The sequence below is a fragment of the Dermacentor andersoni genome, chromosome 5 (genome assembly GCF_023375885.2).
Source record: "Dermacentor andersoni chromosome 5, qqDerAnde1_hic_scaffold, whole genome shotgun sequence".
Lineage (NCBI taxonomy): Eukaryota > Metazoa > Arthropoda > Arachnida > Ixodida > Ixodidae > Dermacentor > Dermacentor andersoni.
The window spans coordinates 69,972,201-69,986,844 of record NC_092818.1 but is presented as its reverse complement, the minus strand read 5'-3'; the positions used below and the strand labels follow the sequence as shown (position 1 = coordinate 69,986,844).

Below are 14,644 nucleotides of genomic sequence, written 5' to 3'. Positions count from 1 at the left end.
CGCTTCTCTGCGCATCATCCTTGTCCCCATTCGCGCTGTCTGAGAGGCTGGATTTACGTCAGCTCACCCAGCTTTGGCGTTCCTCAGCATTCGTTCTTTCTGCATCCGTCCTACGGATTCTAGATGAGAAATGAATGACCCGTATTTCGGTTTGAAGGCTTTCGCTGGTGCAGTGGCAGAGACCTTCTGAAAAAAAAAAAAACATTTACGCGCCACAGCCAGCAGAAATTCTCTCATGCAAAATGGAGAAGCTGAGCACAGCATTTATTGGTGAATTTGACCGTTACGCAGAGCGACTGCCCCTTTTTTTTAAATAAGTCAGAGAATAACTATGGCAGTGGGAAAATGCTTCTCTGAGAAACATTCGCGGAGGACGAGCCACAGCATTTATGCATTAGTGCTCACATTTCTAGTAATCTCCAAAACATTCAAAGGCAGCCAAGAAATACCAGCGCTGTTTATTATTCCCCCTGCGATAACGTCTTTATTGAACGAAGAAGGCATAGTCTAGGAGGAGTTTAATTTTGCACGTTATTAAGTTGCAATATCAAGTTTAAACATAACAGACATGTCCAAAAGCCCTGTTGAATGGCATGAGGGTGAATGAAAGACTTCAGAAGTTGAACTGGTGTTTTTCATGCAGGCCTAAAGTACTTGAACACAAGTCATTCATCACCAGTGTAGGCAACACTGCAAAAAAAAAAAAATGTTCAAGCAAGTTAGTCAATGGCATACTGTACATTGAGGCGTGCATAAACGTAACAAAAAATTTCTTGATCAACACAACCTGTTATTGAACACATGTAAAACAACTTAAAGATGACCAGTGACGGCCACACTGCAAGAAAAAAAAATCAGCTTAGGCACGTCTTCTCTTGGTATGCGTTACAGTCGGCTCTTGAATTAGCTGTCGCCTTCGAAACGATTCGATTTAGTGCGTGTAAGCGTATGCATAAGCGTTAAGAAAGAGATTATTATTTTATGTGTCTCTCGGAACAATCCATCTCAGGAATAAAAGTGGCCTAGGCCGTTTGTTACTTGGAAATACCGCAGTAAATTATCCTCGACAAATTTTCTCCCTATCTAAGAACGACAAGGTATCAATATCCCTATTTCATATATGTTTGACCGGCTGTCGCTTATACTTTGGCTAAACCTGGCACCTGTATTTTTTTTTCTCCGTCAACGGCTTCCTTTCGTTACGGTAGCAGTGAACCACATGAGGTTCACATAATTCACTTGCTTTCTTTTGTTTACAGAAGCGTGTTAGACGTTCTTGAAATGCGGAAGGTAATGATCCATACTTACTTTATCGTTGCCTAATTTTCCTTCCCTAAACAGAATGAGCAGGCAATCACAACCTTCGGCTAGTTTATTTTATCAGGTATTCCATCAACATTGGAGTTTTACTTGGCTTCTGCCAGTTAGCAACAATTAAACGGGATAAATGTGAAAACTGAGAAAACAATTTAAAGGCAGCGTTTCTTTGTCCCGCTTCAAATAATCTTTATCTTTAAGTTGCTCATTTAGCTTGCACATGCTAGTAGGTGTATGTGTAATCCCCGCTCTTAGTGATAGGTATCTTTCGCCGAGGGATTCACGGGTTCTACAGCCCTCCCGTCGATTTTGGATACGGCATTTCTCGGGTTTTCTTGTAGCCTATCGGGCATCAATAGGGCCGTAAGTGCAATATTGGCTAATAAAATCTTGCGTTAAATGTAAACTACCTCCTACCAACGGTTTCTTGTATTCATAAGCTTGAAAAAAAATATATGTAGTCATTGGTGCAGCGTGAAACTTCTCATGAAATTTTTTGGACAGCACGCTGTGGTCAAGGAGCAGGCAAATAATAATAAAAAAGAGACGAGAAAGAAAAGGAACAAAATGAGAAAACACTAATAATAATCTACTAAACTTGAGCCCATCTTTCACAGCTGGCGATCATTACCTAATCTCTCAAAATTGCATCCACTCGCACAAGTGGTGGAGACCGCTGAAAAGCTCTCGGTTGATTAAACCCACTAACAGAGTGAGGGTCTTTCAAGAAGCCCACCTGCATAGAACTTGTAATGTTCTTAGGCTATCTACAATAAACGCCTTGCTCACGCGTCGTTAATTCACTTAGTTCTATACGCTGGCGCGCGCTGTGGTCCCCGTAACTCTATTACTTACACATGAGGTACATGCGTTAGAGCCAAATGTTTGCCAGTGCTTAGGTATGCACATAATTCAAACCTCTGCTACGCTTTCGGTGCCACCGTTCCAACGTGTTTCATTTTTTTTAAAGCGGAAGTACATAAACGAACACCGCCAAGCGGGCAGCCATGATTTATGGTCTTTCCTCGTCCTTGGCGCCCAAATATATTTCACTAGGAACGAAGAGCAAGCTCTCTTCTCCTTCTCTCCCGGAATTCGATTACATAACCATTTCTTTTACTTAACCTTGGAATAACCGGCGGTCCCCGCCTAACGCGATGGCAACGCGGCCGCCCCGACCGAGCAACAGAGTCCCCTCTCGATGAGAATGGGAAAGAGATGGCCTGCGGAGTAGTGCGAATTTTGAAGGTTAGGGGGCGCTGCACGCCATGTTTCCAGCTTCTCCTGCATTTTGTGCTAGAGAAATTTTAGGTTACGTTAAGTACCCGCCGCAATAGCCCCGTGGCTGTGACGATGTGCTGCTGAGCTCGAGGGAGCGGTTTCGATCCTGCTAGGAGCGGTGTCATTGCTCTGGGGGCTAAATTAAGACACGCTCACATACTTATATTTCGGGGTGCACGTTAAACAACCCAATGTGTTCCAAATCATTCCGGAGTCCCCCATTATAGCGTGGCTCGTAAGCAGATGGTGGCTTTTGCCCCTAAATTTGCATAAAAAAAAAAAAGATTACCTTCAGTGGCTTTGGTAACGGTTGAGGACACGTTTTATATACTGATCATTATGAAAAGCTGCAAATACACAGTGAGACACCCCCAGTGACCCCAGTTAGCGGCAAATAGGTCCTTTCAAGAGCGGCTCATACACAGTGGCACAATCTCAGTGACACAAACTGGCGTGAAATATGGTAAATGAAGAGCCACGCGTGCCTAGTAACCAAAGTTGGTATCAAGTAACTTTATTGTTGAGCAGACCACACGTCGTAGCAAATACCCTGCGACCCAAGTTTCCCTCAAAAAGTATGAACGGAAAACACACAGAGGCACATACCGCGTGACTCACGTTGAAGTCAAAGACCTTCGTTGATGAGCACCACATACAGTGGAATCTACCCAGTGATCAAAATTAGATCAACGATCAGTGCTGAACCGCATTACTCGCCCGGCGGCAATTTGATCATGGACTACACAGTGACCCATGTTAGTGTAGTAGCGTAAATATAGCACTAGAGCATGCTGAGAGACAAGCAGCTAATTTCAAATGTATAACAGTGGGGTCCGGGCAAATGAACCCGCGCTACACATGCGTAGGTCTTCTGGGCCCTCAGCAACCACACATGCCTTAAGGCTAAACCCCATGAGCGCGATTTTGTGCGCGACAGCGACGAGCGACGGCTTCGAGCGACGGATCGGGCTGTCGCATGAACAGATCGCTCGGTCTTGTCGCGCGATCGCTCAGTTATGCAAATCTAGAATTCGTCGCTCGTCGGCCGGAAGTGCTATGAGCGACTAGCCAACAGCGCGAAGCCGGAACTGAATGAACATAACTCAAGTACTTCCGATTGTTGCACGGAACGAGCAACGCATTGTGTGGACATCAAGGGGGTGTCGCAATCATCGCAAATTCGGAATAACGAATCCAATATATTTTTATTTAATTCAACATTGGATGTGAACGACGAGCGACTACAGTTCCTCCTTCTCCTCCCCCGTGAAAGGAGTGCACCAGAAAAAATCGTTGCATCGTTGCCAATAATGCATCGTTGCCAATAATGCATCGTTGCCAATAAGGCAGGTGTAAATCTGCCAAAGCGCCGAGGGAAAGTCAATCACTGTCACAACTGTCCCTCTCGGTTTGATGTATCTGAGAACGACCGGGCACCCAGTCTGGTGTCTTCACTATCAGCGTCGAACTGCCATTTTCTTGTAACCCGTGATGAAGATCGGTCCACCGGTTGAAACTGTTGAAATTAAATACTTCTGTTTACCTTGTAGCCCCGCTCAAGTTCCTCACGTTTGGAAGGTAGCCTGAAGAATTCCTCTTGACCTGAGATATATATATATATATATATATATATATATTGTCCCTACGATCACGCACCCATATTAAAGATGCCACCGAGTTCGACAAAATGAAGGCAATGGGGCTTGCAATCACTTAGCGATAGTCAGAATATTCCTTGCATTTCGCGTAATTATGCAATTACTTTTAATGAACTAATCATCTTCTCAACTATTACAATTAGACGAAAAGTGCACATGTGAAAATTGCAGAGCAACATGTAAAACTCCAGATACTGTGCTCAATAAACGCAAGACTGCCACGCGACCGGCCGCTCGAGGCAGTTAGCGTGTGTTCGCAGGCTCCTTTTGCGCTCGCAATAAACGTGGAGGACGCTTAAGCTTCGCCTTTATAAGTGGAACGCGAAATCATTAAATGATCCCTGACTGCTTCTTACTCTTCGCGGCAACGCTAGGTTATGTAACCGTAATGTTTGCCTGGAAACGTTGGCGGTGAACGCTATGCATGAAGACGAGCTCTAAGGTTCTTTCCTTTTTCTCAACCTTCGGCTCCGCGCTCCTTCTGGCGCGGATGCGCGCAGGCGAGCTCAATGTGAATGGTGTAGCTAAGGTACCGAGCGCGGCGCGCCGCTCTGGGTATGGCTGAAACGATGGAAAAAAGATTTGTGTTTCCGCGTAACAGAATTATGTTTTCTCGTATATTCAAATTGCAATCCGACGCCACCATGCCTGTAGGTTGTCTGTAAGTGGTACTTTACGATTTTTCTCACGCATTTTACACTGATAAATTCACTTATTTCTGTAACGCCACTGCGCCACGCCGAGGGCCAGCGTGGTTTATTATGCGTGGCTCGGAACGATTTTTCGCTCACGCTACGCCCGCCGCCTGACGCGGAAACCGGGATTTCTGCGACATGGGACCCTTAACGCTATTGCAATAAATCACGTTTTTTCAGCACGTATTTAGCAACAGCAAAGCTGTATCGGGGAGTTTTTCATGTTCCTCCACAATTTTCTCATTGACACTTTTCTTCCAATTATATTATCTGAAAATGTGAATAATTAATTCAGACTAATTAGGCAATTAGGCGGTATGCAAAAAAATAGTCTGAGTATCTCCAAGAGACCGCAAGCCACATTACCTTGGTTCCGTCCAGCTACGTGGCATTTGCATCGTTGGTTTCTAAGCTGCTGCTGCCAGCACAAAAGCAGAAGGAGTCGAGTGCCGCTTGGCCATGCATCATCAGTGCTTACACGCCGCCTACTCCTTTGCTTGCGATGGCACCAGCTAAGAAAGCTGGTGCGCTAAGCGGCGCAGAAAGCCAACGACGTCGACGGGGCTAACCTCGCTTTGGTCCGGAGAGAGACACGCCGGCGTGAATCAGAACGTCATTGCGCCTTCGCGGCGCACGCTGCAAGCTCTTCCTCTCGCAATCCTGAAACTGAGCACTTCGCAACTGAGCTGTCTGCCCATGATGCTATACGAAGCAGGGCCACGATGATCGTGCCTTCGCTAAAGCGACTCGGCAGCAGGATGGCCCTCGCAAAACAGGACGCTCCTCACCAATCGGACGCCGCGAGTCAAGCAAACACGCAACGGCTGCTGTGAAGGCACGTTTCACTTTCGTGTTGCACCGATCTCCATAAAAGAGGAATCAACCATAATCTTTTTTTTTTCTTTATTAGGGAAAGTGAAGACAAGCTCAAACCTCATCCAGGCACCGACATCTTGCGGTGGTAATGGAAAAAAAGTAATTATTTGTTTGTCGTAATCCAAGTAAATTTCTAACCACATGAAACAGAAGCCAATGAAAGCATAGGCAAACTTATACGTAATTTCAAATGAAATATAGAAATGTTTAGTCACTGCTAAAATGGATGATTGAGCCAGTTGGTACGACACACTCTGAATTTTGAAACAGAGCGAGACGATAGGAAACCAGCCAAAGGAAGGCAGAGGTAAAGCGCCGACTCACAACTAAGGTGTACTTGTTTAATTAAATTGTTGGGTTTTACGTGCCAAAACCACGACATGATTATGAGGCACGCCACAGTGGGGGACTCTGGAAATTTGGACCACCTGTGGTTCTTTCACGTGCACCTAAATATAAGTAGACGGGTGTTTTCTCATTTCGCTCCCATCGAAATGCGGCCGCCGCCGTGGACGGGATTCGACCCCACGACCTCGTACTTCGCAGCACAACACCATAGCCACTAAACAACCGCGGCAAGTTAAGGTTTCTTTGTCAGAAGAGCGCAATACATAGGGTGTCCTAACTAACTTTAGCCGAACTTCTTAGTGAAAAAAAAAAGGTGCAAATGCACCTGTAAATTTCCTGATTTTATTCCTGCACCTAATTTTCTGCCATCCTCGACCGTGCTTTTCTTCCCTTGACATCCATACTGTAGATCTATTGGTGCCCCGGTTATCTGTCCTGTACACATGACCTGCCAAGGTCCACTTTTCTCTTAATGTCAACGAGAATATCAGCCATCTCAGTTTCCTCTCTGATCCACATCTCTCCCTTTCCTGTCTCTTAGAGTTACGCCGAACATTTTTCGTTCCATCGCTCTTTTCGCGATCCGTAACTTGTTCTCGAGCTCCTTTGTTAACTGCCAAGTTGTTACCTCATATGTTAGGACCGGCAGAATGCGATGAATGTGCGATTTTATTTTCAACGACTGTGGTAAGCTACCCATCAGCATTCGGTGATGCCTGCCGTATGCACTCCTACCCATTTTTATTCTGCTCGAAAGTTCCTTCTCGTGGTCAGGGTAAGTAACCAAAATAAACGTACTCGTGCACAGACTCTCGGGGCTGAATGGCGATCACGAATTCTTGTTCCCTAGCCAGGTTATTGAACATTATCTTTCTCTTTTGCATATTGAGCTTCAAACCTCTCTTACAATTCCTCAGCTAAACGGATCTTGAACCACCCCTCAGGCTTGATGGAAAACCAGAAAACGCTGCTGGGAACATCCGAGGTACACTATACAGCCAGGCGCGGCGCGTGGAGCCCGTAGGTAGAGCGCGAAGTCACCCTTTTCTCAAACGCTCACTGTTGAACAGAAGCCTGCTCCTCACTCTTGTCGCTTTATTTCGTAATATAACAGATTACAATACACGGCTGCCATTGGGCAATAGCTGACATCAATCAAGAAGGGTGTTTGGATCAGTGCGCCTCTTTCTAACATTATTGCGTATAATTATTGATTCAGAATAATAAACATGCTGAAGTAATGAAAAATTTGCTTTCGAATTTTGATAAGAATAACTTTCTTCCAGAAGAGGCTGACTGTCGGCTCACGATCGACCGCACCCACCCGCGTAGGAGAACTCTTGCCGCCCTACTTATCTGTGTCGTAACCGTTGGATGTCACTGATTTTGACTCGTTCGGATACTCAACTACCCTCGAACCATGCTAAAGGTAAGGTCAGAGCACACGAATGCTTGCCAGCGAACGCTCGCTTCTGGCCGCTCCTGGTTAGAGGCCTTGGCAGACTTTGCTTCCTACTGAGCTATCCACAGCGCTTAAAAATGCGCAAGTTGGGTGTTGCAAATGTTGCCGTCTGTAATGATTAATTGCCATATTTGTGATTCGTTCTTCCCCTTTCTTCGTCTCATTTGTGATGAATTATAATTCATTTTCTGAAAGTGATGTGCTATGGCAATCGTCCGCAGGAGATAAAACGCAGTTTTACTTCGGCAGCCTGTTTGTAAACGAAGAAACTGTACTGAGCAGTTGTTTTATTTTAGCGGTCATTTGCTGCTTCAAAAATCATTGACAACAGAGCTGGAGCATGAAATTTACAGTTCTCTAAGTACGTAGTATGTTCTCTAAACAATATGACAATTTCGTAAACCTCATCTGCGAGGCTATTCAAAACAGGACAAATTGTATCAGCGCTGTGTAAGCAGCCTGAACTTACAATAAGTTCGACCTGCTGATACACAAAGTGTACCGGATCATGCGCACGCTAAAGTAATTACGGGGAGGAGGACAGAAACGCATCTGAGCGTAACTCGTTTGCGTTAATGTTAGTCGGCCACAACTTCTTAAATTTCTTACAGATCCTCTTTACTGACACAGTGCTCCATGATATCAGAAGGAATGTGCTTTAAAAGAAGAGAAATTACCATTTGTCGTGGAACCCGCGTTCACTAAACCATTTTGGTCCACTGTGTCCGTACACCTGTAATAGGAGCGCGACAAGACGTGAGCTTGGTTATACCACAACAACATAGCAGTGTAACATGCGACAGCTGTCTCCTCGCCACGGCGCTGAATAGCAGAGCCTATTGTTACCAGTGCCGGCGCGGTCCCAGCGAGTGCGTGCCTACGCAGTGTGTGCTAATGCAAAAAAGGAAAGAAAGTAGTAGCTCAAGCGAAGGTACACGAAGAATGTAAAAGATGGGTACGGCGAAAGGGCGGCGCGAACAACCGCGCGCCATAATTCGGCACGGCTTGCGGTCTCACACGCGCGGGCTGCTTGTTTCTGCAATCCGATACGAGACTGCCCCCGCACAACAACTCCTAATGGGTAAATGAAAACCATTAGCGCACATGGTTGGATGAGTTCTCCGCCAGCGTTCAAGTGTAATGCTTGCGTCTAATGAAGCGTTAGTGGCCGGCGCACCGCCCGGGCGCTCGCCACGTGCCCCTAGCTTGCAACCTGGGCTTGCGGTGTTTCAGCGCGGTGCCAAGTTCTACCGTACCCGATACGTTACTCGCATGGACGTACAATGCTGGGTGTTCGCTTTTTGCTGATTGAGAGCGGAGAATAGCCTTTATGTATAGCGCGTGCTACCGGCCGTGGCTGGTTAGTGGTTAAGGCGTTTCGTTGCTAAGCACAAAGTACCGGGATCGAATCCCGGCCACGGCGGTCTCATTTCGATGGAGGCGACATGCAGAAACGCCCCTGTATCGCGCATTGGGTGCACGTTAAAGAATTTCTGCAAAGCTTCTGTAGGGGCGAGTTGGTACATGTTCAGTAGAAGAGAATAGCGCAAACCAGGACGACCACAAAAAGAGAGGGACACACACAGAAGCGCTTGTCTCTATGTGTGTCCTCTGTGTGTCTTGCCTCTCTTCTTGTGGTCGTCCTGGTTTGCGCTATTCTCTTTTACTGGACACGTTAAAGAACCACAGGTGGACAAAATTAAGCCGGACTGCCCCACCACGGCGAGCCTCATAATCAGTCGTGGTTTTGGCACGCAAAGCCGAGAACATAATTTACCATCTCGAAAAGGGAGCAAGCGGTATTCCGGCGCTATCGCTTGTTTCTTTTTAAGAAGAATATTTAACAGAACTACACTGAGCAATTATACGCCGATGTAGGCATACATTTATTGGTAATAAGTTTTTTTCTCTCGAGAACACGCCTAGGCCTATTAACGGAAAACGCTTGAGGCTTTAAAACTATACTTACTGTCAGAAGGTGTGCTTTATGTAAGGCAATATTTTACGAGAGCTCATTCGAACAAAAAAAAAAACGAGAGACGTGCGCCATTTAAATTTATTAGTGGTTTGCCCGTGAATATGCTCAAAGGTAGTGGTATAGTGGCCATTAAAAACCGATAACTATGGAATGCAAGGGCATTCGGATGAAATCGGATGCCTAACTGAATAATGTACTGCTTTCCCTGACAAGTCTATTTGTACCACGGACTGATAGATGCATTACCAGCAGACAAGGCCACCTGAAACAATTCACTGCAGCCAAAGTTGCGCGAAAACAAGGGCAAGCACAGATTACAATGAGTGTGCTTTGGCGGGATAACAAGGAGGCTGCACATACTACACGAGCTTTCGGTGGTTGATATAGTGGATCTCTGGAGGCAGAAAAGAAAATTGGGAGCGTCAGAAGAATTGTATAGGATTCTTCTGACGATTCTATGATTCCCTGATACCAGAAGAGATCACCAATAGGAAATTTACCCTGAATGACTCACCAAAAGGCCAGATTGTAGCTTGCGGTCAAGCGCAGTGTTGCGGCAGGTTCGTGCGTTGTTCTGGCTGCGCATTTACACGTTCTGTGTGACACGTGAATTCCTCGGTGGATCATCATTGTTTACTGCCTGCAATTTGGGCACGCGCAACTAATAAATCTGGTAGAGCGTCCGTGGCTGGATGCCCATCATATGCCGTTTATCGCCGGAATTACCGTGCATTATGCATCTATGAGGCGCAAACAATGCCTCACGCATTTCGTGCTACATGGCTATGGACTCAGGCAGCACTTCTCACTGCGCCCACGGTTAGTGAGACTCGCGAGAAACCGAACGTTTAATTTGTGGCAAGCGAGGTTTAGGGCCACATTTTGTAGACTGTCATGCAACCAAATTAAAAAACAGGAACTGACGCGTTCCCATATAAAACAACTTGGTGCAAAACACACCTTGAGAAGGGCGATATTGACAGCTCAAGGTTTCAGGGGGCGTGCCGATGTGAACAGTGGCTACATGTTCTATGGTGAGCAAAATTTTGACACTTTCAGAAAGCACCGTAAAGGACGGCGAAAATCACCATTGCTGCATGTTTTCAGTGGCAGTAAAGAACAAGTGGTTTTCGGCAGCTTTCTTTAAGCGTCTGAGCAAATTACGACAAAAGAAAGCTTCCGCCACGGTTTAGTGTATTTCATACTTGCTGCTGCCTCCTTAGGTTGGGGGAAAGCCAGGAAACGTTGTCTTGTCATTTCATATTTCTTCAAATCTGAAGAGTGGAATGTGGGTCATGGCGTAACAACGATCTTAGCGAAATGCCACGACCAGTGGCTTTGAGCTATTCAAGAGTGCCATAAAGCATTATACTCATCTGCGATCGTGAGGAGTCCGCTAAAGCCATCAACAGTACCAATTGGGAGAGAATTGTGCTCCGCGACGTCCATATATAGTTACAGCTTGTGCAATGCCACTGTCCATATGTAAAGTGGGCGCTATTACGGCGTCTGCGCTGCCAACTCGCTTCACCGCGGATTGAACTCCTTTAGCGCCGCTGTATAACCTTGTGCGGGGAGCTCGGTCAGCGAACAACAAAGAATCCTCATTACTGATGGGCACTCAAGCCATGTCGTTAAGAACAGATCGCGCTCCAAAATTTCAGCCAGATTACCTCTCGCAATGGCGCGTGTACGGTACCACCGGCAATGCGGACCAGGGCCCAAGGTTGCCGCAACTGTGTGTTTTCTTTACGGATTTGGGAATCATGTCATGGCTTGCGGTTCGCGTACGTTTATTCCAAATGCTCATTTCTGCTTTGCTTGCCATGAGAAATGAACGTGCCTCATTTTCCGGGGCTGACATCAATCCCATGGCAACGTTTATCTGATAGCATTCCTTATGTTTTGCTCTGTGCTTTTCCTAGAACATGGTGGAACTTTATTTTCCCTTCAGTCTTTTTAGCTTTGTAGGCAACACTTTCTCTGCGGTACATAAATCAGAAGAAGTGAACTGCACGTGGAAAAGGGGCTAGCCATGCCGGCAATGATAAGAAATGAAAGCCGAAGCTCATGGTTCGAAACATCACGTTCCAAGCAACGAGGGTCTGCTTTGAGATGCATGACTTCGACGCATGACGAATGAGAGGACGTACGACTTTGAAACGGAATTCAACAATGACAGTTTTTTAAAGCCAATGCAAAATGTTGATTTCAGGACCGTAGTGGAGGCCGCATTTTCAGGCAAAGAGAGAAGTCCTAACTCGTCCCTGGACGTCCATGAAGTCCCTGATTTCCAGTACGCGTTGACAATCTGCAAGAATCTTTGAACAACCCTTAAGGAGTTTCTAAAAGTTGTTCCCAAACAGTATGTCGGGTTTTGTCACATCATGTTGGACCAGTCAATGCCGCGGTGGAAGGTTTGCGCGAGATTCTTTCGTAACTGCGAATTAGTGCCTGGGGAAATTACTTTCGTCCCCGTAAAACAGTGCGAATCAGTCAGTAAAACAGCCTGAATTGTTCAGTACCTTGAAGCAACTGTCTTGTTTAGGAAAGCAATGTGACCCGGCTGACGTAATATTTCGCCCCACCTTGTTACGTCGGAAGGTAGACTAGTTAGCCTGCGTCGTCAAGCGAATTAAATGTCTTGGCAAATAACCCAGTCGTAAAGAACCGGAATCTACGTTGGATGAAGCAACTGACAGCAAACCATGCTTTCATTGCGGTGGAAGGCGCAGTGCCTCGAAATGCAGATTCAGAAGAGGCAAGTGGTCACAGTTCTAGACGCTACGTTCACATTGCAAGAATATGCGAATATTCAGCGCAGCCTAACACTGTGGATTCGACTGAAACAGTTGCGAGAACATTGCTCTACAGAGAGTGAAGCCCAAGCACTCGAGAAGGCCGCCTTCGGTGTCGGATGGAAGCGATCGCCGCCATGCCAACGCAAGATTGAATAGCGTAATTTGATGAAGTGCTTAAGGCATACCGGTTGCCTTGTGACGCTGACTTTTCAATGCAGTTTAATGAGGTTGACATTTGTTTGCATCTTTCCACGTAGTGCAAAGCAGCCGTGTAGATTGGTCCTACCTGCCCTGACTGAACGGTCTGTTATGTCTTGCTTAGCCTCAGTGAAGTGGAATCTTAAGATTACGAGAGTGTAACGAAGGCGTTTTAAATGAACTCAAGCTTCTTACAGGGCCACAACTTCCAGCACCGCAACATTGTATTTTGTGTGGAGCGCACCAGCTCCCTCACAAACACCAACACACGTAAGTGGACTCGTAATCGTATGTCCTGCCAACACGCCAAAGTGAAATGTCACACAAAGTCTTCGATTCAGCCTTTACTACGTGCACATCCACGTAGTTGGACAACTTCCTTTGTTACGCAATTTCAGCTATCTGCTAACACTCATGGATGGACCACTTGACGCGTTGGCCTGAGACCACACAAATTCATGATATTACTGGCGATTCTATTGCCCGAGCCTTCATGTCCGCCTGGTTCTCGCACTTCATTTGTCCCGAGACTGTCACGACAGATCGCACGCGACAGTTTAAATCCGCCCTATTTACGCCCCTCGATCAGCTTCCAGGCAGAACTCACTGCCGAACGACCACTTAGCGCCCCTGCGCCAACGGCATGGTCGAGCGGCTATATCGCCAGCTGTAGACTGCCCTTACGGCAAGCATCGACCGCAGACACTGGGTTGGCCGTTTGCCTATGGTACTGCTGTGTCAGCGAGGGGTCTATCGCCATGAACAAGGCTGCTCAGCGGATGGCCTCGTTTTGGGCGCTCCCTTGTAGCTTCCTACTAGCTTCTTTTATACCAAAGATGCCAGTGCCACAACACTACATTCGTTACGTGCATGACTGCGGGAAGGTTTTACGATGTTTCCTCCTCGCAATACCTCCGTGCTTCCTGACCTGACATCTGCCACTTAACGATGGTCGATTATTTTTTTATTCAATTAACCATTAATCATTAACCCCTTTAGCCTTTCATTCGTTAATCAGTTTTGATGCAGGGCTTTTTCATCAGACAAATGGTTAATTGCAAGTTTCGCCGTGCACCGCTAAATGTTGAAGCACAATCATCTACTTTTGTAGCACCCTGTTTCAACGTTTGAGAAGTACAACCATGTTTAAGACACAAGTGTATAAACATTTATAAAGAATAATTGTTAACACATAAAGACTAAATATAGTTGGCACTAGAGGCTTGTGAAGAAGCATATGTCATAAAATAGTCTTAGTGCAGAATTATGTAAGGTTCATGGCGCTAGTGAATCCTTCACAGTGCGGTTAACAAGAAATAACAAAAATAGGAAAAGTGAAACGTAAAGTCCATACAAAATGTGGAAGAAATTGCAATATGCTCAGTATAAAATAAATTGCTTCTTTAGGATATCAAACCACATGCTCATTTCTACTGAGCGAAGGAATGTCAACTGGCTAGGATGTTTGGATAAAACCAAAGCCTTCTTTGAAGGGCCACACAACCAGCATGCGAGAATATATGAGGGGACGTTACTGAGTTACTGGAATTGACATGAACCCCATTTCTCTTTAAAATACATTCTTCAAACTGGCACGCATGCTGTGCAACATCTTTCGTGGACTGGGAGTGGCATGACGATCAACGACTGGGTTGCCATAGTACGCCTTGATTTGCGAGGGAATTTCGAGCGTGCGGCTTCGGCTATTGTCGTGGCGTGTACGGTGGCGGGAAGACAGGGGGAGCACTCGTTTTGGCATCACTCGGGTCTCGGAAAAACAGTCGACAGTCGCTCTACTACAGATGCACAGTCACTGCTCGTGCGCCGCCATTCCATCACAATTTCAAAACTTCGCACCACTCCTGTCAATATCTTGAAAACGATTAATCGAACAAGTTCAATCAATTTAGCCAATTAAATGGAAGGTGGACATGGTGAAGATCGATCGTGTTGCAGGATGCATTTATTCGAATAATTCATCGATATTACGAACCGTACTGCACTCACGGCATTCTCCGGCGCGATGCCCT

The 14,644-nt window shown here is 46.0% G+C and overlaps 1 long non-coding RNA gene across 1 annotated transcript in view; it reads right to left on the bottom strand.

Annotated features, from left to right (window-relative positions):
- Positions 1–238: 238 nt before the first annotated feature.
- LOC140218351 (uncharacterized) overlaps positions 239–14,644 on the bottom strand; it is a 178,717-nt gene continuing 164,311 nt past the window's right edge. The window contains exons 2-3 of the long non-coding RNA XR_011894627.1: positions 8,315–8,370; positions 239–690 (exon numbers count right to left, since the gene is read on the bottom strand). This is a non-coding gene — a long non-coding RNA (uncharacterized lncRNA). The remainder of the gene's footprint in view (positions 691–8,314; positions 8,371–14,644) is intronic.